At 47.2% G+C, this 25082-nt stretch overlaps 1 pseudogene; it reads right to left on the reverse strand.

Annotated features, from left to right (window-relative positions):
• Positions 1 to 20957: 20957 nt before the first annotated feature.
• On the reverse strand, positions 20958 to 23069 carry LOC105535248 (annotated as a pseudogene).
• Positions 23070 to 25082: the final 2013 nt, after the last annotated feature.

Below are 25082 nucleotides of genomic sequence, written 5' to 3' on the forward strand. Positions count from 1 at the left end.
TCCTATTCAGCCATTTTGCTCCGCCCACCAGGTTTTTTTTCTTAAAAGCAGCTCCAGAAATGTTTCTTTTCTAGTAGAAAAATGGCTCAAAGGGCCAGGCTAGCAAGCTTTGATATGCAAATGCAAGCCATTAGAAACTGGGTCCATCTAATGTGGTGATTCCCACCCTCTTCTCCTTGGTACACCACGTGTACCAAGCATCATAGCCACCCCCAGAGATCTCCACTCATGCAGAACATTATGGTGGCCTGCATTTCCATGTTAAGATGCTAGGGCCAGTTTTTTCTTGGGCTATATAAATGACATACCTGGTCAAACCAATCCTCTGGTTCATATGCAAATCAGACACCACCTCCTCCAGCCTCCCAATATAACCGACTTTTTTCTACTGTACTCAGGGTGTCCTCTCTCTGCTTGGAACAGAAGGGACAGAGGTCCCTCTGTCTCTGTACAAGGGAGATTCTGCCTTCTTTTTTTGCCTATTAAAGTCTCTGCTCCTTAAAACCACTCCACGTGTGTTTGTGTCATTTAACTAAATTGGTGCAAGACAAAGGACCTTCGTTTTCCTCCAGTCATCGGAGCTGTGTCATTGGCCAGGAATCTGAGGTATAACATTCATCAGAGCATGAGTATGGGAGCAAGCTAAAGATCTGTTCTATCATTCTGAGGCACTCTTGGCCTCTATTTTAAAACCAAATCAAATCAATCAATGGGCATTAGTCAGGCAGTTAAATTCACGTATCAAGGCTGCCATCCTAGAGACCCTGATGTCAGGCTTGCTGGTGAGAACATGGAGAACCCGCCAGTACCCATGGGTCATTGAGAATGTTGACCATGTTTTGAATCAGTTTTCTTTCACAGGGAAACCTCATCATCGTGTGAGGCTAGAAAAAGTTCTGAGGCAACTGAGAATTTCTAGCCAGGGCATAGCATGGCGTTATCCAAAGGCCTCTGGACCAGATCCAGCCTCCGACAGCCCATCTTGGGTGTTGACAGAGAATCCCCAGCTTCTTGTCACAAAACTTTCTTTTTCTATTCGTGGTCTCTTACTCTCTCTGTATGTCTAATGTGCGGGAATGCAGTAATCATGAGTTTAGTTCAGGAATCCCATTGCAATATTTTAGAAACAGAGGCATCCCCACACCACCCCACAGTGAATGTCTCTCTTTCTCAGCCCCTGGTCTGGAAAGCACATGGTATTTCCAGGTTTCTCTCTGCCCTTGGTACAGAGAATATATGGCATTTCTAGGTCTCTCTTCTGCTTCACTGGCAAGCACATAGTATTTCTAAGCAAACAGGGCCACCTAGTGAAAATAGAAATCCCACTTATGAGGCTTTTTTTTTTTTTTTTAACAGTAACACTGCAGCTTCCTTTTGCACTGTTAGAAATCAGGCTCTAAGCATCTTCCGTGAATGGGAAAAGTCTGTTTCCAACAGTCAGGAGTTAAATGTCTTCCATAGCCAAATTTTAGTCTTGATATTGTCCAATCAGCAGGAAAACAACCATTCAGTTACTATATTCCTTTAAGTCACCTATTCTGTCTCCAATTAAGACAATATTTAACTAGTAAGGGGATTTTAAGTCTAGAAGTTAACTGGAATCATTTTTTTAAGGGTAAATGCTTTAGCGTGGGCCATAACAGCAGGATATAGCGTTCAATCTAGCATGACTCCTTCATTAAAGGAGTCTTGCCCAATTACATAGTTTTTCTTGAGATCCCTTTTTTTTTTTTTTTTTAAGGGAGGCACACAGGTCACACAAGTCTAGGTCGTCCAAGGGAAATAATAGGAAAGGACTAGGGCTACTTGGGTAAGCGTGACTAAGCCTCAAAAGTCTAGTTCTTCTGGTGCCATGGCTTGAAGGGTTATGCCTATGGTCATGGGTGGCACATTTAATAGGGTACTGGAACCCAGGAATCAGGAAGAGAAAATAGTTGGGGGGAATGCCCCCACTGTTTTCTCCACCCTGGGCCACATAGGGAAAGGCAGGAGACTAAAAGAACCCTTTTGTTCTCACTTCTCTTTCTAGATTGGTAACAAATCATCTTCAGCATGCACTCTCCCAGAGTGTGTATTTTAAAGCACTGGGACTCCTCTGACCCCGAGACTCTGAAGAAAAGGCACCTCATATTCTGTTGCACAAGGCATGGCTTTCTTACCATCTTGGGAACAGACAAACTTGGCCTGCTGGGTGGAGCCTTAATTTTAACATTATCTAACAGTTAAATCTTTTCTGCTGACAGAAGGGCAAATGGAATGACATCCCCTATGTGCAAACTTTCTTTGCCCTGGAAGGCCAGACCTTTACAAGTTCTGTACAATTGATCTAGTTCTTTTAGCATCCATGGCAGGCAAGTCCAGGGAATAGTTCCCCAGAGGAAAGGAAAGTTTCAGAAGAGCAATCTAAGACAGTTATTTAATGTCCCAACCCTTCCAGTGTCCCTCCAATTGTACCATCAGCTCCTCCAGCTCCACCATCTCCAGTATATCCTACTCTTCCTCCTTCACTTTTACCTCTGTAAGAAATGTCTGATGGGAATGGTGCCATGAGGGTTCAAGTTCCCTTCTCATTACAGAACATTAAGCAAATAAAGGGAGACTCAGACCAATTTTCTGACAACCCTGATAGGTACATAGAAATTTTCCAAAATTTAACTCAGGTGTTTGACCTCACATAGAGGGATATTATGTTGCTGATAAGTCAGACTCTCATTGCTGCTAAAAAGCAGACTGTTCTGTAGGCAGCAGAAAAAAAAATACAGAGTTGAGCAACATGCCTCCTATAGCTGACCAAGGAGAAAAAGAAGAGATAGGGAAGGTGAGAAAGAGGTGGGAACTCCAATCCCATTAGAAATGGAAGCAGTTCCAGTAAAAAACCCTAACTGGAACATCAATAACTCAGGAGATAACGGGAAAAGGAAATACTTTTTAAGGTGCATATTAGAGGGACTATGGAAAACCAGGGCCAAATCTCTCAATTACACTAAGCTGTCCACAATAGACCAAAGACCAAATGAGAATCCCACAGCCTTTGTGGAAAGGCTGAGAGACGCACTAATAAAACACATCTCTTTTACTCCTAGTTTAGTCAAGGGACAGCTCACCCTGAAGGAGAAGTTTATTACACAGGCAGCTCGTGATATTAGAAGGAAACTACAGAAGCAAGCTACAGAACAAGATAGCACCCTAAAGAACCTCCTGAGAAGAGCCACTTTTGTTTTTTTTACAATAGGGATCAAGAAGAGGCCCAAGACAAAATAAAGGAAATACAAAAGAAGAACAGAGCCTCTAGTAGCAGCGTTGCAAGCTTGCAAAGTCCAGGATCCCCAAGTTGCATCCATTCGCTGTTACTGATGTAGCAAGTCAGGGCATTTTTAAAAGGAATGCCCTGGAAGCAAGACCAAGCCACTTCAACCCTGTCTAGCCTGTGACAGAGACCACTGGAGATGGATCTACCCTTGAAGACAGAGGTCACTGGGTTCAGAACCAGTTTCACAGATGGTCCAGCCAGACTGACAGGTCCTGCGGCTCAAACATCTGGTTCCGGTGACTCAGACTGCCATTACAGCATGGGAGCTCTGGGTAAATCTGGAAATTGAAGGAAGGAAGGTAAATCTCCTTCTAGATACTGAAGCCAGTCTCTCTCTTCTCCTCTCTAATCCAGGCCTCCCCTCTTCCCATAGCATGACCATAGTGGCGTCTCAGGAAAACTTCTAACCCAGTATTTTTTTTCAACCCCTTAGCTGCAGATGGGGAGACCTACTATTTACACATGGCTTTCATTCATGCCTGAAAGTCCCACTCCTTTATTAGGTAGAGATATTCTAGCTCACATGGGGGCCAGGCATCACTTAATGCCCCAGGACAAATTTTTGTCTTCCCCAATGGAAGCTAACATGAATCCATAAGTGTGGGCAACTCAAGGAAAAATAGGTCGAGCAGTAACTGTTACGCCAGTACAGATCTATCTTAAGGATCCCACTTCTCTTCCTAACCAGAGACAGTATCCCCTAAGGTCAGAGGTTAGGAAAAAGCTAGAAGCCATTATTAATAACCTAAAGATGCAGGGCCTCCTCAAACCCTGTAATAGCCCCTGCAACACCCCAATATTAGGAGTGAAGAAACCCAATGGGGAATGGAGACTACTTCAGGACCTTCACCTCATTAATGAAGCTGTAGTTCCAATCCAGTGGTACCTAATCTTTATATCCTGTTAACTCAAATACTTGAGGAAACTAAACGGTTTACAGTCCTAGATTTGAAGGATATCTTTTTCTGCATACTGTTACATCCTGACTCTCAATACCTGTTTGACTTCGAAGATCCAGCCAGTCCACCCAGTTTACATGGATGCTGCCTCAGGGATTTCGAGATAGTCCTTATCTGGACAGGCACTGTCAAAAGACATCTCTGAGTTCTCTTATCCTTAAGTTAGGGTGTTGCCATAAGTTGATGATATTCTGCTCTGTGCCCCAACTGAGGAAGCTTCTCTGGAAGGCAGTGAAGCTCTTTTCGACTTCTTAGCTAACAGAGGACATAAGGTTTCAAAACCCAATGCCCAGCTCTGCAAAACCTCATTGAAGTACCTAGGTTTAGTGCTGTCCAAGAGGACCAGAGCATTAGGAGAAGAAAGGATTAAGCCTATTTCCTCCTTTGCCCTCCCCCAAACCCTCCAGAAACCAGGAGGATTTTTGGGCAATATAGAATTTTGTAGACTATGGATACCTGGGTATTGTGAAGTAGCCCGTCTGTTATATAACCTCATGAAAGAAACTCAGGGAGCTAAAACTTATCTTTTAACCTGAGAACCTGAAACTCAAAAGATCTTCGACCAACTAAACCAAGCCTTGCTTAAGGCACCAACTCTCAGCTTTCCTGTAGGGAAGGCCTTCAATCTATGTATCAGAAAGGAAGGGAATGGCCCTAGGAGTTTTAACACAGGCTTGAGGACCAGTTCAACAGCCAGTGGTTTACCTAAGTAAGGAACTTGATTTGGTGGCTAAAGTATGGCCAGCTTGCCTCTGGGCCATTGCTTCAGTGACTCTGATGGTCCCAGAAGCCTCCAAAGTAATCCTGGGAAATGATTTAACTGTTTACACCTCACATAACATGGCAGAACTACTGCATTCTACGGGGAGCCTTTGGCTAATAGATAGCTGACTCCTTAAATATCAAGCCCTGCTGTTAGAAGGTTCCAACATCCAATTAAAAACTTGTTCTCTCCTAAATCCAGCCACCTTCCTCCCTAAGGAAACTGGGGAACCTGAGCATGACTGTGAACAAATTACAGTACAGACATATGCCGCCAAGGAATATCTCAGGGAAACTCCCCTAGATAACCCAGACTGGACCCTCTTCACAGATGGGAGCTCTTTGCAGAACAAGGGACCCATAAAGCAGGATATGCAGTAATCACTCTAAATGACATCATTGAAAGTGCATCTCTCCCTGCAGGCACAAGCGCTCAATTAGCTGAGCTAATAGCTCTTTCAAGAGCAATTGAATTAGGCAAAGGAAAGGTAGCTAACATTTACACTGACTCCAAGTATGCTTTCTTGGTTCTCCATGCTTATGCTGCCATTTGGAAGGAAAGGCATTTTCTTACCACCAATGGATCTCCTATAAAATATCACCATGAAATTAACAGGTTATTACCCTCAGTTTTCTTTCCATGAGAAATAGCAGTGATGCATTGCAGGGGACATCAAAAGGGAACAGATGAAGTAGCCGAAGGAAATAGATTAGCTGATCAGGCAGCTAAATCAGCAGCAAGGAGGCCTCAAGACATCAACCTGCTTCAAACCCCTCTAATCTGAGAAGGCTCCATAAGAGAAATTAAACCTCAGTACTCCCCTACAGAAATAGAATGGGCCACTTCTCAAGAGTATATATTTCATCTCTCAGGATGGCCACAGTCAGATGGCTACAGTAGCCAGTGGATGGCTACTCCTTCCATTGACTGGAGACTGGCAAACTCCACTTGCCAGCCTCCAGCCAGTGGAAAATCATTTAAATTCTTCACCAAGCTTTGTACTTGGAAAAAGATAAAACTTATCAATGTGCCCAGAAATTGTTTTCAGTAGAGGACTTACTAAAAACAGTCAAACAAATTGTTAATGCTTGTGAAGTCTGTCTTAAAAATAATCCCCTGAACAGGTGACTCCTTCTTCCTCAAACTCAAAGAATAGGAAATTGTCCAGGTGAAGACTGGCAGATAGACTTCATCCACATGTCCAGGACAAAAGGCACTCAATACCTGCTGGTATGAGTAGATACCTTCACTAACTAGAAGCATTTCCATGCCATACAGAAAAAGCCTCTAAGGTAATAAATGTGTTAGTTAATTACATAACTCCCCACTTTGGTCTACCTAAGTAGCTTTAAAGTGACAATGGGCCCTTGTTTAAGGCAGGTGTCACTCAAAGGGTCTCAAAAGCACTAGTCATAGAATATCATCTCCATTGTGCTTGGAGACCCTAATCCTCAGGAAAGGAAAACTAAAGATATTATGAAGAGACATTTCAGAAAATTATCCCAAGAAACTCATCTTCCTTGGGTCACTCTTCTTCCCATGGCCTTACTATGAATAGCAAATACCCCTTCAAAATTAGGTCTTAACCCTTTTGAGATATTGTACAGATGGACTTTTTTCCTAATAATTTTCTATTAGATTGGGAAGACTCTGAGCTAGTTAAGCATGTAACCTCTCTGGCCCACTTCCAACAGGAATTAGCAGTTAGTAAAAGCCCAACCCCAGGAAATTGGACCACCTCTAACCCAGGAGATTTGGTACTGGTAAAGGCTCTCCCTTCTCTCTCTCTCTCCCTAAGCCCAAGCTGGGAAGGGCTTTACACTGTTGTTCTTTCAACCCTCTTGGTAATAAAAGTTACAGGAATCAATGCCTGGATACATCACACTCGAGTCAGAGCCTGGAGAGCTGAGAAAACAACCCCTGACAGCCCAGATGAATATCCTGAATATCAATGTGAAGAAATAGGAGATCTTAAGCTGAAAATCACAAAATATAAGTAACTGAGTAAGATCTACTCATCTTACTTAGTCTCACCCCTACCTCACCAAATACTTTTTGTTGTTTCTACCTCTCCTTTCAGATTTGTTGCCAAATATTAGAACTTATTTTGATGGAAATTATTTACTATGCCACTCTTGCAAGAATTGCTATACTCATACTACTACTTGCAGTAGGACTATACACTGTACCACTCTCTGGGTGAAATATCAGACAGTAATCTCAATTACTGTAGTATTTTGCTAAATTATTATCCTCATAGCAGGAATAACAGTTCCTAACAGGAAGTAAACATGAGCATTTTACTATCACTAAGTGTTAAAACATTTTACTGGACTTAGTAATACATCACACCCTTTAGCTCCTACAATATTCACTATGGCCCATTTGTACAACAAGACTAATTGTTGGGTCTGTCCTAAGTGGTTCACTCAGTTCAATGATGCTAAGAAATCTTAAAATGACCCAGAACTCACCATCTTAGGATTTCCTTTGTTGGCTTACCTTTAACCTTTAAAGACTTATCAGGCATAAATGGGACATGGTATGGGAGCACTTTCAACTGGGTAACTAATTCCTCTCAGGAGAACATTCTGCCCCCAGTGCCAAAGAACACTTTCCTTAAAACTCAACTTCACTCCTTCAGATTGGGAAAAGTTGGCCTAGTAACAGCAAATGCCTCCCTCTGCTTTGAAAGCAGTGGGGAAAGCCCATACTTGGGCTCAAATATTGTAACATCACTCTTGTAATTGTTGGTAGTTCAAAGATGTGGGGAGGAGAGTGGAACAAGGGGGATCTAACAGAATCAGAAGCCCTAGTGGGGGGCTTTCAGAATCTAGCCTCTCGTTCTGGTTGGAAGTCCCATGATGGGAGTGACATGCTCTAAACAACCACCTTGACTATAATGTAAAGAAAAACACATGGGCCTTTTCAAACATGCCTGCTTATGGAATTCCAGATCCTTGCATGATGTTTGCTAATAGTAGTGGCTTACATATCTGTGGGCAAACTGGAGACATCTGGACTGACAGCCCTTGCCACAAGAATCATCTGAGATATTGGCCAGGATACAAAATGTCTAATTTTTTGAAACTCCATTTGTCAGGTGGACCCTTCTCACTTGGCATGTCAAATTCCAATTGGCATCATAAATGACTGTCTTAAATATGGTTATCCTTATCCCAAGGATGCCCATATTATGTGTAAAGAAGGGGAATTTCTAAGACATGAGAAAAGCCTGCCACTGTCTCTCACAAACCACAACTTGGAACCATCCCTTCAAGAAACAGGACTAGATATTCCTTGTGGCTCCTAGATACACTTAATTCTCCCAAGGCATTAGAAGGGAACTTGTATTACAGTAGCAGTAGCTCCCAACTTATTTTTAAATTCTACCGAGATGGCAGCATTATCATGGAACATACCTAACTTAGGCTCTTTTCTAGAAACTGCTATCTCAAATACACTGGACAAAGAGATCTATCATTTCTAAGCCCTCATATGGAGAGTTAACTGAAAGGGCAGATTGGAGAAGGGCATGCACACGACAATCCCAACTTGAAAAGAAACATGGATGGGAAATTCTATAGCTGGAGGCCTATTCTGGTTTACAGGCATCCCTCTCCTTGAAAGATCAATATTTAGTATCTCTATTATGATGCAACAAGAATGGAAGGTAACTATAGGTGTAATAGAGGCACAACAACAATCTATAGACTCTTCATCCTCAGTAGTAGCACAAAAGAGACAGGCCTTAGATGTCCTCACAGCTGAAGTAGGAGGTACTGGTGTGCACTTTTAAACGAAACATGCTGCTTCTGGATTAACATCTCTAGTAGAGGAAAATCTACAGGTACATAAAGATTAAATCAAAAGTATTAACAGGCTAAGAGAATATGCAGACTTCAGTCCCAGGTAGCTATAATCCCTCTTTAATAAATTCCATTCTTCTTTATGGAATTGGTTAGCTCCTGTATTAAGTCCCCTCTTGCTTATATGTCCTGTATTAACATTTGAACCTGTATACTCAATACTATAACTTGAATTGTTTCCTCTGAAATCAAACTCCAAATGGTGCTGCAAACAACCATGCAGGAACACACCATTCTTCCAAGGACCCTTAGATCGACTCCCGGAGGAGCCCTAACTGCAGTTCTCCAATTAACACCCCTTTTCAGCAGGAAGTAACCAGAAAGAGTTGTTGCCCAAATCCCCCTAACAGCAGTCAGGGTAACATCTCCTCAGGGGCGAATATTATATGAGTTATTAAGAAATTATTTTAGGCAGATAAGATAAGGGGTCCTTGGTAAGTTTTTTTCTTAGAAGCAACTCCCAAAATGTTTCTTTTCTAGCAGAAAAATGACTTGAAGGGCCAGGCCAGCAAGCTTTGATATACAAATGCGAGTCATTAGAAAGTGGGTCCATCCAATATGGGGATTCCCATCCTCTTCTCCTTGTCACCATGAGTGCCAAGCATCAGCCCCCCTCTCGCCCCCACCCCTGCCCCCGCCCAGAGATCTCCGTCTGCAGAACATCATGGCGGCCTGCATTTGCATATTAAAGGGTTGGTGTGAAAGGGCCAGGTTTTTCATGGTCTACATAAATGACATGCCTGGTGAAACCAATCCCCTGGGTCGTAGTCAAATCAGACACTGCCTCCTCCAGCCTCCTAATATAACCTACTATTTTCCGCTGCTCTGGTGGTTTCCTCTCTCCACTTGGGGCCCCCCTCCCTCTGTCTCCCTACAAGGGAGTTTCTTCCTTCTTTTTTGCCTACTAAACTCTCTGCTCCTTAAAACCACTCCATGTGTGTTTGTGTCATTTTATATAAATTCGTGCAGGACAAAGGACCCTGGTGTTCCTCCAGTCATCGAAGCCGTATCATTGGGGTCAAGAAAACCTGTGTTTAAAACTCTGCTTCTGTTGTGTGACCTTAGTTAAGTAACTCATCCACTCTGGATGTTAACTTGTCTATCAAATAGATAAGCCTCAAGTTCCAGTCTTTCAGAAACAGTCTCTGAGTTTCTTTTTTATTTATTTTTAATTTTTGTGGGTACAGAGTAGGTGTATATACTTATGGAGCATATGAGATATTTTTATACAGCATGAAAATGCATCAAAATTACATCAGGGTATATGGGATATCCATTCCCTCAAGCATTTATTGTTTGTGTTATAAACAATCCAATTATATACTTCTAGATATTTTAAATATATGATTAATTTATTTTTGACCCTAGTCACCCTGTTGTGCTAGCAAATACTAGGTTTTTTTCTAACTACGTTTTTGTACCAATTAATCCTCCCCACTTCTCCCTCCACTCCAATACCCCTTCCAGCCTCTGGTAACCATCCTTCTACTCTCTATCTTCATGAGTTCAATCATTTTGATTATTAGCTCCCACAAATAAGTGAGAACATGATGTTTGTCTTGAAGAACACCAACCCCAGCCCTCAGTCCTTGTCCCAAACACTCAGCTGTGATCTTCCTAAACTTGCCACTTTTAGCCCACCAGGAGAGGAGGGTGACAGGCTGGGAGAAGTGGAAGGGAAAGGCAAAAGGTAGATGGCAGCAGGCAACTTGATCCTCTTTGATTCCTCTTTTGCCTGAGAGAAAAATAATGTGTCTGGTAAGACAAGGGCCAGAGGAAGAATTTGGGAGGGCAGTGGCTTCTCAGCTGCACCAAGCCAGGGATGTTCTTTGGAACGCCTTACACACAAGCCAACCCTCTCCTCAAACAGTCCTTAACCTGCTGAGGAGAAGTTGAAAAATCAAGGGACACTTTCTCTACCACTCCTAGGCACAGAGCAAGCCCTGTCTCTAGGGGTGTGTTGGGACGAAGGTCACACTTGCATGGACCCAGGCTTAACCCTCTCCTGCCAAAAAGCTAGACACACACCTCATGGAAGGCTCTCCTAGTAAGGCCTTTCCTCACCAGCCTCAAGTACTGCTCAGTTCAGGCTTTTCTCTCAGGAGGGAATGGTTCTGAGATAGGGAAATCAAACGGAATCCATGTGTCAGCCTGGAGAGGCACTCCAGTTGTCCTTGCCTGCTGCTGCACATTTAGTCTTTCCCAATGGTTACAAGACAGTTTCTGAGTTCCTGTCATTAAGAATATGACCACAGGGACTCATGTGACTGATTTGGCTGCAGTCTCTGTTCTCTGGGGCTCAGGAAGATTCTACCTGGAAAGGTTTCGATGGTCCTTGGCCTGGAGTGCAGAGGATGGACAAAGCAATTTGGGGGAGTCCCTGTTACTTAGAGTTTCGTTGTGTTTATAGCAGGCAGAGAACTAGCAAACATCTAGTCTACACTACAGATGAGAACATTGAGGTTCAGCCAGGGGAAATGACTTACCCAAGAGCATACAACATCTTTAGTAGCAGATTCAGGACTCCAACCCTAGTCTCCAATTGCTATCACAGAGTTCGCTCTGCTCTACTGCACTAATCTTGGAGCCTGTATTAGTCCATTTTCACAGGACTCTAAAGAACTACCTGAGACTGGGTTAATTATAAAGAGCCTTAATTGACTCACAGTTCTGCATGGCTGGGGGGGACTCAGGAAACTTACAATCATGGCAGAAATTGAAGGGGAAGTAAAGCACTTCTTACGTGGCAGTAGAAGAAGGAAGTGCCCTCTGTCTCTACTAAAAAATGCAAAAAAAAAAAAAAAAATTAGCCGGGTGTGGTGGCAGGCGCCTGTAGTCCCAGCTACTCAGGAGGCTGAGGCAGGAGAATGGCCTGAACCCAGGAGGCGGAGCTTGCAGTGAGCCGAAATCGTGCCACTGCACCCCAGCCTGGGCGACAGAGCAAGACTCTGTCAAAAAAAAAAAAAAAAAAAAAAGAGGGAAGTGCCACACTCTTAAACCATCAGATCTCATAAGAACTCACTATCATGAGAACAGCATGGGGAAAACCACTCCCTGATCCAATTACCTCCCACCAGGACCCTCCTTTGACATGTGGGGATTGCAATTCAAGATGAGATTTGGGTGGGGGACACAGGGCCAAACCATATCAGAGCCCAACCATGACAACACCTCTGAAGTGTGGCCTCCTCCAGGAGGGACCATGGATTTCTGTAGATATAGGTGGACTCTGGGTAAAGGTGCCTGGGCCAAAGATCCTCATGTCTCCCCCTCTACTCTCTCTTTCCTTCCCCAGAGCCCTGCCCCAGACTTATATAAGATCAGCAGTTGCTGACAGATCCTGCTCAACCTCAGCAGGGAGTGGGTGAGGGCAAGGGCTGGAGAGGGCTTGAAGCAGGCCTTTGGGATGGAGCCTGGTGAGCCAGCCCTGTGTCAGGAAGAATGTGTGGCAGCGGACGGGCAGAATGGGCAAATGGCGGTGGGGGATGTTGGCTATTTTGGCAGGTGCAGGAGCAAAACTACAGGAACATGTGCCCCATGCCATAAATGCCCATGTGGCCCTCCAGGTGCTCAGATAAGCTATTTGAAACCAGAACAGACACACAGGGAACATGCACACAAAGTAAACCCTTTTGAGAGTCCTGATAAAGCAGAGGCCACCCAGGCATGGGATTGCAGGCTGAGAGCAGAGTTTGGGGGCAGAAGGCAACTTCCAAGACGTTCCTTAATCTGTGTGCCAGGATCTTGGAAGTCAGAGGGTAAGAGCGCACCTGCAGCTGCATTTGAGCTGATGCTGTGGATACAAACTCCTAAATCTATGTGGAGACAGTTTTGTCTACTAGGAAAGGTCACCCCATGACCAGGCTACTTGCTCCTTTTAATGGGCTGAGCAGTGTTGGCAGGCTGCTGGCTCTGCAGGGCTCAGTGAGAATATCTGCAGGATGAATCTTCTCCATGACCCCCAAGGCCATGTGGCAAGCCCTCCTCCCAGGGAATGGACTTAAAGTGCTACAAGAGGTCAGATACAAAGCAGAGTTTTCATTCAAAAACCTAAAACAGGAAGCTGAGCGGGGGGGAGTGAGGACTGATAAAGATCATTTCTCAATGGTTTTAAAATCAAACGATGTAAGACCATAATCTGCCAAAGCTACCAGATTATAAATCCATAGTTCAGGACCCAGGCAGTCCATTGGCTTGCACGTGGATGTCTATGCATGTGTATGTTTGTGTTCATTGCTGGCACACTGTAGGTTCAGTACGTAATGAAAATGAGAGAGGAGGAAAGCAAGTCTGGTGGCAGCCGAGCTGACTTTTCCACTTGATCTGTCTCTGAATCCTCACAGCCCAGGTCCTGCTTGGCTCTGAAGGAGAAATGGTCCTCTGGACCAGGTCTTCCCCTTCCCCATGAGTCCCCTGAAACCTGCAGATCTTGCCTACTTGTGATCCACACTCTTCTGTGTGTGGACAAAGAATAAAGTCTTGCCATTATCTGCCCCCTTCTCCAATCACTCTACCACATGTCCTGCCTTTCAAGTCCTCAAATTCTTCTCTCAATCCTGCTGCCTTGGGAACTACTGTGTTGTATCTACTGCTTCTGTCCTTGAAAGAGTCCTCTGCACATGGGACTTCCATTTGCTCCACACCATTCAGGACCCCATCCCCTCCACAGTCCCTGGTGGCCTCTGAGTCCTGTGGCCTTGATTCCCCAGCCAGGCATATCTTCCTCCATGTGGGCCTCCACACTACTAGCAGATCCACAGCAGGGCCAGCTGAAGCCACATGCCTGCCAGCCAGCATCCTGAGAAGGAGGAGATAACAAGAAAGGAAGGGGCTTGACAGAGAGAGACAAATGGGGTGGGGGATGAAGTGGAGAGTGTGAAAGATGCCAGGCTGCTCAGAGAAAAATCAGGGAACCTTTAATCTCTCTTTCCCATTCTAGCCCACCAGGGCCCAGACTTGCTTTGTGTCCTGGCCTGGAATAACCTAGAATTTAGGAATTGCTTTTCCTAAACCCTCCCTTAACTTAAGGGTGGCTTATTGTTCCTTGTAAGCTGAACAGCCCTTCAAACAGACTACAGCTTATTTGTCTGGATGCCTGGAAGAGGGATCTGGGCATCTAGAGCCCTACAGAGCCCAATGGACAAACCCCAGTAGATCCTGGGTATCATGGACTGCATGTGTGAGGCTTCTACTGACTGTTCCAAGGCAGGAGCTCTGTTCAGGAAGCTATGAGACAGTCACTTAGCTAGTGAGGAAATCCAGCCACCATCCAGGAGCCACTGCTCAACACCAAAGAGTTACTCCCAGCCCATTGTGGATATCCCTGTCCTTGCAAAGTGATGTAACAAAAATCACCTTTCAGTACAACAATCGATGGCAAGAGAAATCCAAGCTGCAGCGGCAGGAGAAAGCATGTGCTGAAACAGTACTTGCAAATTTCAGGAGCCACAAAAGGACAGGCCACTTATGGGGTCACAGGGCCACTGTGACAGTAGAGCAGGTGAGCAGGTCAAAGACTGGTGAGTGGGAGTCCTGTTCTGTCTCCAGAGGGTGCTCAATGTCATCCTCCTCTAAAGAGGTCTCCCGACCCACCTGCCTACCCAGTGGCTACTACTCATCTAACTCCCAAATGAAGTCATCTTGGACACATGCTGGTCTCTTTATTAGCTGTGTCCCCAACAGGAATGAGGGCAGGGACCTCATGTGTTGGATTCACACATACAAATGAGAGGGAGCTGTGGAGCAGTGCCCCTGACATTTCCCCAGCAGCCTGCCCTCAATGGGTACCCCAGGGAGAGTGTGTAGGCATGAAGGGCCCCACCCCTGGATCTGAAGCTGCAGGAAAAGCCCCCAGTGTCCTCTCAGGCTCTTACTCCAGGGTAGTCGGGCTCCACTACCTGAGAAAGGCTTTTAGGAGCCTCTCCTAAGTCTGTGTGGGGAGAATTTTGCTTACTAAGAAAGTTTATATGTGAGGGGGACTTTCCAAAGTTTAGAACATGACCATGTGAAGGTTATCTGCTAGAGGCTCAAAGGAAGGAAATATATCAGGGTCACATTGGAGGTTCTGGTGGAGCCAGAGCTGTTGAAATCACCCAAAGCTCTGGGCAGGACTGACCCCATTCCTCTGTCCTGTCCTCGATTTGTCCTTCAACTCTCAGCTGTGGAATTGGAATACTCACCAAGCTTTGGCCCTGGCAGTGGGTGAGGTTTGCTTGGGGCAGGGCCCTTAGGTCCTGGTACTCCTAACTCGGTGCAGGCACAGGGGACAAGGCACAGGAGACTCACTGGTTGGAGGTGGGCCAGCCCAGAGGCACTGGGAATCCTGCACAGATGGGGTTCTGAGGTCCTCTGTTCCCTGGACCCCGGATCTGAGACAGGAGCCCTCATCCAGAATCATGGAGCCAGGGCAGGGCTCCTGCCCCACATGCTTGTGGGGAGTAGGCAGGGCTCTGCATGTGGTCTCATCCCCTCTGGTTATGGGTAGCACCAGAGTAGTCAATCAACAGTTAGAGTTCTAATGATTGAAAGAAAAGCATTAAACTACAGTCTGAACGGGCTGAGGGGCAACAGGCTGACTGTCTTAGGGTGGTTGGTCCTAGAGTCTCTGACGGCTCATCATTCTACAAGCTCACACAGCCCATGTGAGGAGAAGAGGAGGGACAAGTGGCTGGGAGCAGATCAGGACCTCAGTGATGGGGACATCACAGACACATGGAGGCACATGCTGAAGCTGATGAGATAGACGACCCTGGAGTTCTTGAGGGACACCGCACCTGACTCTAGAAGTGACCTGGAAGGGGTGGACATCTTCAGATAGGGTGCTGAGCCCCCATAGTGCTGATGTGCACCAGCACAGATTCCAGTATCTGCTGTGCCTGCAGTGAGACAAGGTGTCAGGGTACACCTGCTCCCAGAGGCTGGGCTGGGAAGAAATTGGCTGAGTCTCACCAATATCCCTGAGCCCTAGAGGCCCTGGCCAGACAGGTCCATAGGCAGACAGGGGGCAGAGGCAATGAGACACAGGGGTGCTTCTGCAAGAGTCATGGCTCTGGCATGAGGGAGACCTCTTGAGATGCAGGCTCGAAGGTCTGTCTTGGCAGGGTTTGTCACACCTGTGGGGCAAAGAGCTAGGAAAAGGAAAGGCTGGGAGAGGAAGGGGCCACTGGATAGGAAGGCAACTGATAGAGTTTGGCTTTGTCCCTACCCAAAATCTCATCTTAAGTTGTAATTCCCAAAATCCCCACGTGACAAGGAAGAGACCAGGTGGAGGTAAGTGAATCATGGGTGAATTTCCCCCATGCAGTTTTCATGATAGTGAGTGAGTTTTAATGAGACCTGATTATTTTATAAGTTTTTGGGTAAGTTTCTTCTTTGGTCATTCTCCTTTCTGCCACCTTCTGAAGAAGCTGGCTTGCTTCCCCTTTGCCTTCTACCATGATTGTAAGTTTCCCGAGGCCTTCCAAGCCATGTGGAATTGTGAGTCTATTAAAACTCTTTCCTTTATAAATTACCCAGCCTTGGGTATTTCCTTATAGCAATGTGAGAACAGACTAATAAAGCACATTCCTTTGCATGAATGATACGCCCAGAATGGGTCAGAGCCCTGCAATCTGTTGGCTGAAGGGGCAGGGGCTCTGTAGAGCTGCAGGGAAGCAAAGTCAGCTGAGGGTTCTCCTATGTTCCTGTGTTTGGTTCAGACCAGCCTGTGTGAGCAGGTATGGGGCATTCTCGGTGGTTGGACTGTGCAATTGCAGGCACATTAGTGTGTGCACACAGGGGAGTATGTGAGGATCTCCCACCATGCACCTGTGGCCCTCTCCCTCAGAGCCAGGCCCCTCCCTGCCCCCCAGTGTCTAGTTAGGGGTCAGATTTCTTTTCCCACTGAGTCCGTTTTGGTTGCTGATTCTTCATGCCTCCTGATTGAGAGAATCAAGGTGGAGATCAGGGACTAAGGCAGGACAGTGAGGGGCTCAAGATCCCCCAGGCCCAGCCCCCCTGCCCAGCGTATTCTCCCTCTTCCTGAAAGGAAGTGACCAAGACCTACCCCTTCCCTCTGCTATAATCTGACCCACAGGCCTGTCCATTGCTCCCTTACCTCCCCTGTATCTACCCCTGAAATGACTCATTGCTCTGGGGGCTGTTCCTTCTCTGCTCCAGATCATCCCACCACAAATGGGCCCAGAGTAAAAGACATCAGGGAAGAAAAGGGTATCTGGGAGTCTTGATCTCCAGACTCCTGGGCCCTTTTGATCCACATGTTGAGCCTGACGTCACTACCCCTAACAGCCTCAAGATCTCCTAAAAAGAGAGCCTTGCATCCTAGGGTTTACGGCCACTTGCAGCAGCAAGGCATTTTCAGAGGCCCTGGATTGAGGATAGACTCTGCCTCACTCCTGTTACATCCAGAGTATGCTATAGACACCTGAAAAAGCTCCCTCACTGTCCCTAGGGAGCTATGTGCTCAGCTAAGGAGATGGGCTCAGGAACATGATGGTAATTCAAGGTTCTGCCAACATTACTTGACATACGAAAATACAGAGATTTCTAGCACTGCCATGGCCAGGATTTTGGTTTTGGAGACCTCAGAGCTAATCAGCCTGAAGATCCCTTGCAGGCCCCGAGCCCCCCACCTTCTGGCTGTAGGTCGATCTGCCAGTTCCTTCTCCAAGAGGTGGTGCTTGCTGACTATACCCACATGAGCAGTGAAGGGCTCAGTGTGAGAGGAACTCAGAAACTTAATGGATTCTGATCTCTGGGAACCAAGAACACAAAATGCTCCCTGACCCATACAGGTGAAGTGCACAGGCCATGCTCAGCACATCAGGTATCCTCCACACCTCTGGAGGTGTGCTGACCGGGAGCCTCATGTTGGCACTGCAGAATGGAAGACAGGACAGACAAGTCACGAGAGACACCCCCACCTCAGGAAGGAAGACCAGGCCTGTCCCTAGGACTGGAGGCCTAGTCCCCAGCACCAAAGAGAACATGGTCCTCCATCACAGAGTGTACTATGTTGACTTGGCCAAAGTGAAGAACTTCCAGATTCCAGGAATTTTTCTCCATTCCTGAGAAACATCCCACTCAGTAGGACATCCCCAGGATCAGAACATCTTCCACTCCTTCCTTCTCTTCTCTTCCCACATCTATCACTTTCACCTCAAAGACACCTCCTGAGTCAGGTCCTTCCTTTCCATCTTCCCCACCTAAACAATCAACATCTATCTGCTCCCCAGCCTGCCACCCAGAGCTCTTCACCAGGCTGCTTATATCTGACATAAATCTGGTCCTGTCCTTCCAGCTCTGACCCCTCAGACTGCAGAACGGGGGCCAAACTCCTTGGCACAGCACACAAGGCTCTCATTATCTGGTCCTTCCCCCTGCCCACACCCCATGCCTATGTGCCAGTCAACAGAACACCCATGCTCTTCACTGTGCCCTTCCACATGGTGTTCCATCTATTGGAAATGCCATTCCTCCAGTTTTCCACCTGAAAACATCCCACTAGTTCTTCAAGTTCCATGTTGAATGTCAATTGCTTCGTAAAGCCTTCCCCAGCTCTCACAGGCTGAGAGGTTGCAGCTACTCCTGAGCTCCTAACCCTGGGTTTGATATTGCTGTCCCTGCACCTCCTTGCTTGAGTGGTCTGTGTGTGTTTTATGGTCTCATGTGAGTTGCTTTGGGGCACCAACTCTGCCATTCATCATTGTACTCATCCTCTTCCATCCCCACCCCAACCCCCAGGCCTAGCCTAGCACAGTCAGCTTCAGTGAATGTTTACAGGGCAGATAAATACAGCACGAGTGGATTAAATTCCTAACACATACGTGCAACTGCTTTTCAGATCTGATATATTTTTTCCCAAAGCATGGTCCTTAAACTCCTTGCATCAATGTTACAGAGCATGGGGACCCTTATTAATCCCACAGATCCACAGGCCCCCACACAGGACCTGCTGAGGCAGAGGCTTTCCCTCCCTATGCTGTTCCTGGTCTCCCTCCTGAAAAGCTTCCTCCTCCTTCCCACCTCAAGACTAAACCCTCCTCCTTCTTTGGTGTCCCATCCAAGCCCTGCCTCCTCCAAGCAGCTCTCCCTGATCCTACTTCCCTGTACCATCTAATCCAGCTATAGTCTCTCCTATCAATCCCATCCCTCACCAGATCTGGAGCCCTGGGCAAGGAATGCATGTTCCTTTTGTGTATCATAGGATACAACCTGGCACAAGGGGCATGGGTGGCAGATACTCAGAAAACAATTTGAACAGGACCAACAGGAAAGAGCTGGGGCTTCCAGTCCCCCTGGCCCCCACCTGCAGGTTAAAGTGGTTTCTCAGTTGTCTTTCCTGGGGCTTATCTGAAGGGGCAGGAAAAGTGGTGGCTTGTGAGAGTCCTGGGGAGGTCGGTGATCCCCTCAAGCCCTCAAGTCAGGATGCTTCCTCCTCCTTGGATATCCTACCCCTTCCAACAAGCATCAACTGTGACCAAAGAAGTCTGTGGATAAGCCTTCATTAAAGACCCTTGTCTTGTCTGGTAAACATACCTGTGAAATCCCATACACCAGTCAGGGTCACAAGCCCTTCTCCAGGCTTCCTTCTAGGGAACCTGTAACTAGCTGTTTTCCTATCTGCCTCCTCACTGCCTGCCAGCCCTGTGGGGCACCGATCAACACTGGGCTTTCAGCCTCCTCGATAGGGCCTGGCACACATTAGAGACACAATGCCCAGTGAATGAATGAGTGACGCTGTGAACCAAATAATTAAGAATAAACACTAGGACAAGGCAATATGAGATTTCTCCACCCCGCATACTTTGTACTGTTGGGGCAGTGGCCTAGCAGAGAGCAGTGGGAGAGCCCTGTTGCTCTCCACCTCTCCCCCCTGCTCCTGTGCAAGCCTCCTAAGTGACGCCAGGAACCGATGAAGGAAGGTGTAGGTCTCCTAAAGCCCAGCGCCATCCTGGCCTGTACTGTCATCTGCAGCTCTGACCTTGTCCACTACGTGGGGCTGCTCATGCTTATTGGCACCCAGTTCCTGGGTCATGAACCTACTCTCCTTTATTTAGCACAGCCTTGTCTGCTTGGGGCCACCCATGGGAACCCAAAGCCCTACTCTATCCAGAGCATTGCCCTATCTAATCCAAAGCTCCTATGCTGTGATGGGTGCCGGATTCCTCAGTTTACCTTGCAGTGGATTCAAGACAAGGGTGTGCTGTGCTCTCACCTGAAAGGAGGTGGTCCTGGGCTGGAGTATTTGAGGGAGCTACTGCAGGTGCATCGAGTGGATGAAGGGGTCTGCCTCTTCCTCCTTACTGGGGATTTTCACCCAGATGGGGCAGGGGGAGCATCACACAGAGGTCTAGAGCCCAGTGGTCTCAGGCAACTACAGACCCCACGACTCATCCCAGGAGCTACAGAAGAAGGGGAAAGTGAGACAGTCCTCTGCCTCTCTCTCCTGCCTCCTTCACCTTCTGCAAGAGTGGTTGGTGGATGCATTTCCTTGGGGCCAGGCCACCAGGCAGAGCTTCCTAGGGGAGCTTCAGGAAAAATCTGAGGCTTCCCAAGAGTCTGCTGGAGCCCTGGAGTCCAGGCCTGGATGAGGATGTGATAGGGGGTACCAGGTCTCCCTGCCCCTTGGCTGGTGCCCCTTCAAGTCCAGCAGCCTGCCCCATCTTAGTCCCTGTTCTGACCATGGCTGGAAGGAGACAGTGGGGAAGAGACTGCCAAGACCAGCCTGCCTTAGTGGGGTGGATGGGAGACAGAGAGGGAGCCAGAGACAACCTGGGTGGAAATAGGAGGGAGCCCTCCAGGGTGGGAGGTAGAAGGGTAGGAGGGAGGGGACACTGCTAACCTGGAGTGTGACTAGTGATAGGCAGGAGACCACAGTCAGAGGGCCAACACACCCTGCTCTGCAGAGGATGGCAGTTTCTTCCAAGGGAGGGCCCTTGCTGTCTACCTCTCAGTGGTGGCTTGGCCTCCCCTGAGAGGCCGGCTGTCCTGGGCCTGGGCTGCGCTGAGGCTGTGGTCCTTTTTGGAGCCAGCTTGATGTCTGGTCAGGCTCTTCTTTAGCACTGGTGGCCTTTCTCAGACACCAGTCTCCTTTATGAGCCTGGCGTGTTTTCTGAGACACTTGTCTTTTCTAGAACCGACTTCTCTGAGATGGACCTTTGCTCTCTCACTGCTATCTTCTCCGACACTGATGCCTTTCTTGGGGCCAGTGTCTTCTCTGAGACACTTGTCTTTTCTGTAACCAGATTCTTCTCTGAGCTGTCTTTTCTGATACCACTGTCTTCTCAGATAGTTTTCTCCAAGGCTAGCACCTTCTTGGAGATGGAGGTTTCTTCTGAGACCAGTCTCTCATCCAGTGCTGTCTTCTCTAGGATGGAGGATTTCTCTGAGACTGGAGACTTCTCTGTTTTTTTCCCTCCCTCTTGGTTCCCTGCTCACCAAGCTCTCCTCCTCCAGGGCCCAGGGACTCCGCTGCTCCTGGCTTTGTCTCTAGTGAGGTGGGGTCTCCAGTTCCTTCTTGGGGACTAGGAGATGCTGCATGGCCTGCCAGGGTCTCAGCTGTCCCTTCCCTCCTCTGCCTCCTGCCTCTCCCAGATGGGGGCCTATGTAGCCTTCACCACCTGCTACCTCTGCCTCTTCTGGCAGGTTATGATAGCTTGGATGTCCTCATCCTCATCTTGGGAGGCTGGGGGCAGCGGCTTGGAAACCTCTGCTTCTTCCATGCTTGAGAGTCTGAGTAGGGAGGTGGAGTTGGAAATATAATCACAGGATATCAGAAATGGAAGGGACCTTGGGTGTACCTAACCAATGGAGATGACTTCAGGATCACCATGGGGAATACAAGAATGTCAGACCCTGGCCTCCTCCCGACCACCACTTAAATAAGGATTATCTTTACCTACTCTACATATTGGGCCTCCAGGGGGTCATTAGAACAAAGTACTCCATGTTTTTTAAAAAAGTTAATAAACACCTAATAAGGACCAACTATTCCATGTTTAGACATAGTCAACAAAAATTAAGCAACTATATTATATGTGCCAGATCCTGTGCTAGGCATTGAGGGTTAAAAGAAATAAACACAGCTCCTGCCCCTTAGATCTTAGATGAAAACTAGAAGTATTCAGGGATTTGTCAAAGGTCTCACAGCTAATTGACAGGAGAGCTTGGAGTGAAACCGAGGGCTTCTGACGCACCATTCCACTTTCCTGTCAGTCATATGGGTATAGTTCAGACTAAGTGATAGTTACAGGTATGGCTGCGGCCTAGGCACACACCTTGTTCTCCATTCTCTGGGGGACCCAGGGAAACAACAGCATGAAAGGATTGTCAAAAACCCACAGCACTCGGCCTCCAGCGGAAGGAGATTCTTTTCCTTCCTCAACTCCCTCTTCTCCATGTGATTTCAGGCAGGTTAACTCACTTTCGAAGCCTCAGTTTTCAAATCTGCAAACAGGGCTTGCAAGGAAGTAAAATGAGACTCATCTCATGAGAGTGCCCAGCACAGTCCTGGCATGCGAGTGGCATTCAGTAAATTCTTGACCCTTCTCTTCCTTTCCTCATAATCTCAACGTCTAGATAGCGAAACCAGTTCCAGTGTTCCTCCCCTCAGAACTAAATTACGGGGGTCAGGATTAGAGAGAGGCAGCCTGGCTAAGAGGAAGAGGTGTGCCCCAGAGCTGGACAGATCTGGATATAAACTCTGGCCCTGCTGCTCTGTAGGTATATGATCTTAGCAAATCCCCTACATATCCTTCAGCACAGTTTCCCTTTCTGTAAAATGGGTTCACAATACCTCCCTCTCAGGGATATTGTGAGAACTCAGTGAGCTATGGCCACAAAATGTCCCCCAAAGTTTTGACTCATAGATGATCTCAATAGTGGCAATCATTGTTATGAAGAGGGTGGAACCTAGCTGGGCTGAGGGTGTGGAGAAGGTGAGGAATTTGAAATTTATCTTTACATCCTTCAACCTCATTCCTTGGGCTTCAGTGCTTGACCGGCTGAACACGCTGCACGAAATCTGGGGCAGTTAATTCATCCCCACCACCCAGGATACCATGATGATGCCCTGGACCCTACCCTGACCTGAGCACTTGATGGTCTCCATCTGGCTGAGCCTGGGAGCCTCGTTCTCTGTGGTGCAGCTCTGGCTGCAGTGGCACCATCTGAGCTTCTGCTCCTCCTTATCTTCCAGAGACCACTACCAGGCAAGGCTCACGGACGGGAGGAGAAGGTCAACACAGCACAGAGAAACACAAGACCCTCCCCATTGCCTACTCCTATGGGGCTGAAAGAAGAGACCACATATCCTTCTGGCCTGCATTGAACACAAGAGGCTATCAAGTGTCTGAAATGTGGCTGGTCTGAACCGAAACATGCTGTGTGGAATACACACTGGATTCTGAATACCAGTTAAAACTCTCATTAAGAATTGTGTGTACTAATTACATGGTGAAATGGTAATATTTTGGATATATTGGGGTAAGTGAGCTATCATATTAACATGATTTTACTTTTTACTTTTTTAATGTGACCACTCAAAATTTTAACATTTTAAACGTAGTTCACATTATATGTCTATTAAATCTCTACCAAAGCTGCAGGGAATTGGTTTAAACCAGGGTTTCTCCACCTCAGCATCACTGACACGTTGACAAGTTAATCCCGTGTATGAGGCTGACCTGGATTGTAGGATGTTGAGCAGCAAACTTAGCCAATATCTGCTGGGTGCCAGCAGTAGCATCCCCCAGCTGTGACAATGAAAATGCTTTCTAACATTGCTGAATGTCCCTGGGGGTCAAAATCACCTCAGATGAGAATCCCTGGGTTGGACATTACTCTGGACTTCAGGGTGGGAATGTGAGGCCTCCCTGCCTGGGGATGACTAGGAATGTGGAAGGGTGGGCATGGTTCTGCCTGAAGGAAGTAGATGAGCTTGCCAAGTGCCTCTTTCTTTTTGGTCCTGGGATTCTTAGATAATATTTCTCGGTGAACAGTCAGGGAGAGATTTCCTCAGAGTTACTCAGTTCCCCATGGAATTTCTTAGCTTTGGGGAGGGGGAGACTTGCAAATAAAACCAATTATACCTGAAAAACCCCGATATCATCTCCCCTTTGCTTCCCAGGGGCTCTTGGGGTCTCTGTCACTTTCTAGATGAAAAGAGCTGAGTCAGAGAGCTTGACAGATGGTGATGAAAACTCGGACAACTTTTACTTGTCTGAGGAGCAAGGGGACCCCACGCACCATACTTTTGGCTCCTGCCCCAGTGACCCTTAATTCACATGGTTATCCAAGTACTCTTGTAGCCAGCCAGCCAAGCCCCACCAATTTATCTATCTACCACTCACTCACACATCTGTGTACCCAGCTACCCACCCATTTCAATCATCCTTGTCCCACCTTCCCTACCACACACTCACCCCCTGCCCCCCAGCCCATCCTCCCTTCCAACCACCACACCTCTTCCAATCCAATCAAGGAGCAAATGCATACTTGCTGAGCAACTGTGACAAGCCAGCACCATTTCAGGAACTGCAGTGGAGGCGGGAGGGGGGGGTCAAAGAACATAGCAGGGTACCTGCCCTGGAGACACTAACAATCTAGTAAGAAACAGAAGAACGTCCACCAACAACTCCCCCAACCAAAGTGCACAAGTCAGTCTGCAGAGTGAGAACACAAATGTTACAAGCCAAGATTATCCGGAGAGGCTCAAGGAAGAGATTGAACCTAGGCTGGACTCAGTGAGCAACCAGGCCTCGGATGTGGTCACTGGCAGTCCAGGCAAAGGAGAGGTACTGAGCACTCCAGGAGGCCAGAAGGTTTGTAGTTTGCTGAGGACAAGAGGCTGTACTTCCCTAGGAAGGCAAGAGAGGGCTTGAACAGGGGAGTAGCAGACTGTGAGAGTCAGTCAGGTGAGCCCCTCCTGGAACCCCCCTCTGTCTCCCCAGTGCTTACACCTGGGTTGGAAAAGGCCTTTGTCTTCCCTTCCAGAGTTAGAGCAATGACTATAAGGCCTACTCTTGCCACTCCTGGGTGCCAAACTCTCCCTTCTCTTTGCTCTCCAGCCTCTCTTGCTGCCCACCTCTAGTTCCTACTGAGCCTCTTCCCTCCTGGATGGTATAAAATGGTGCCACAGGGAGTCTTAGAAAAGACAGTCAGGTGATCTGGTTTCTAGTCCT

The sequence above is a fragment of the Mandrillus leucophaeus genome, unplaced genomic scaffold (assembly GCF_000951045.1).
Source record: "Mandrillus leucophaeus isolate KB7577 unplaced genomic scaffold, Mleu.le_1.0 Scaffold1431, whole genome shotgun sequence".
Classification (NCBI taxonomy): Eukaryota; Metazoa; Chordata; class Mammalia; order Primates; family Cercopithecidae; genus Mandrillus; species Mandrillus leucophaeus.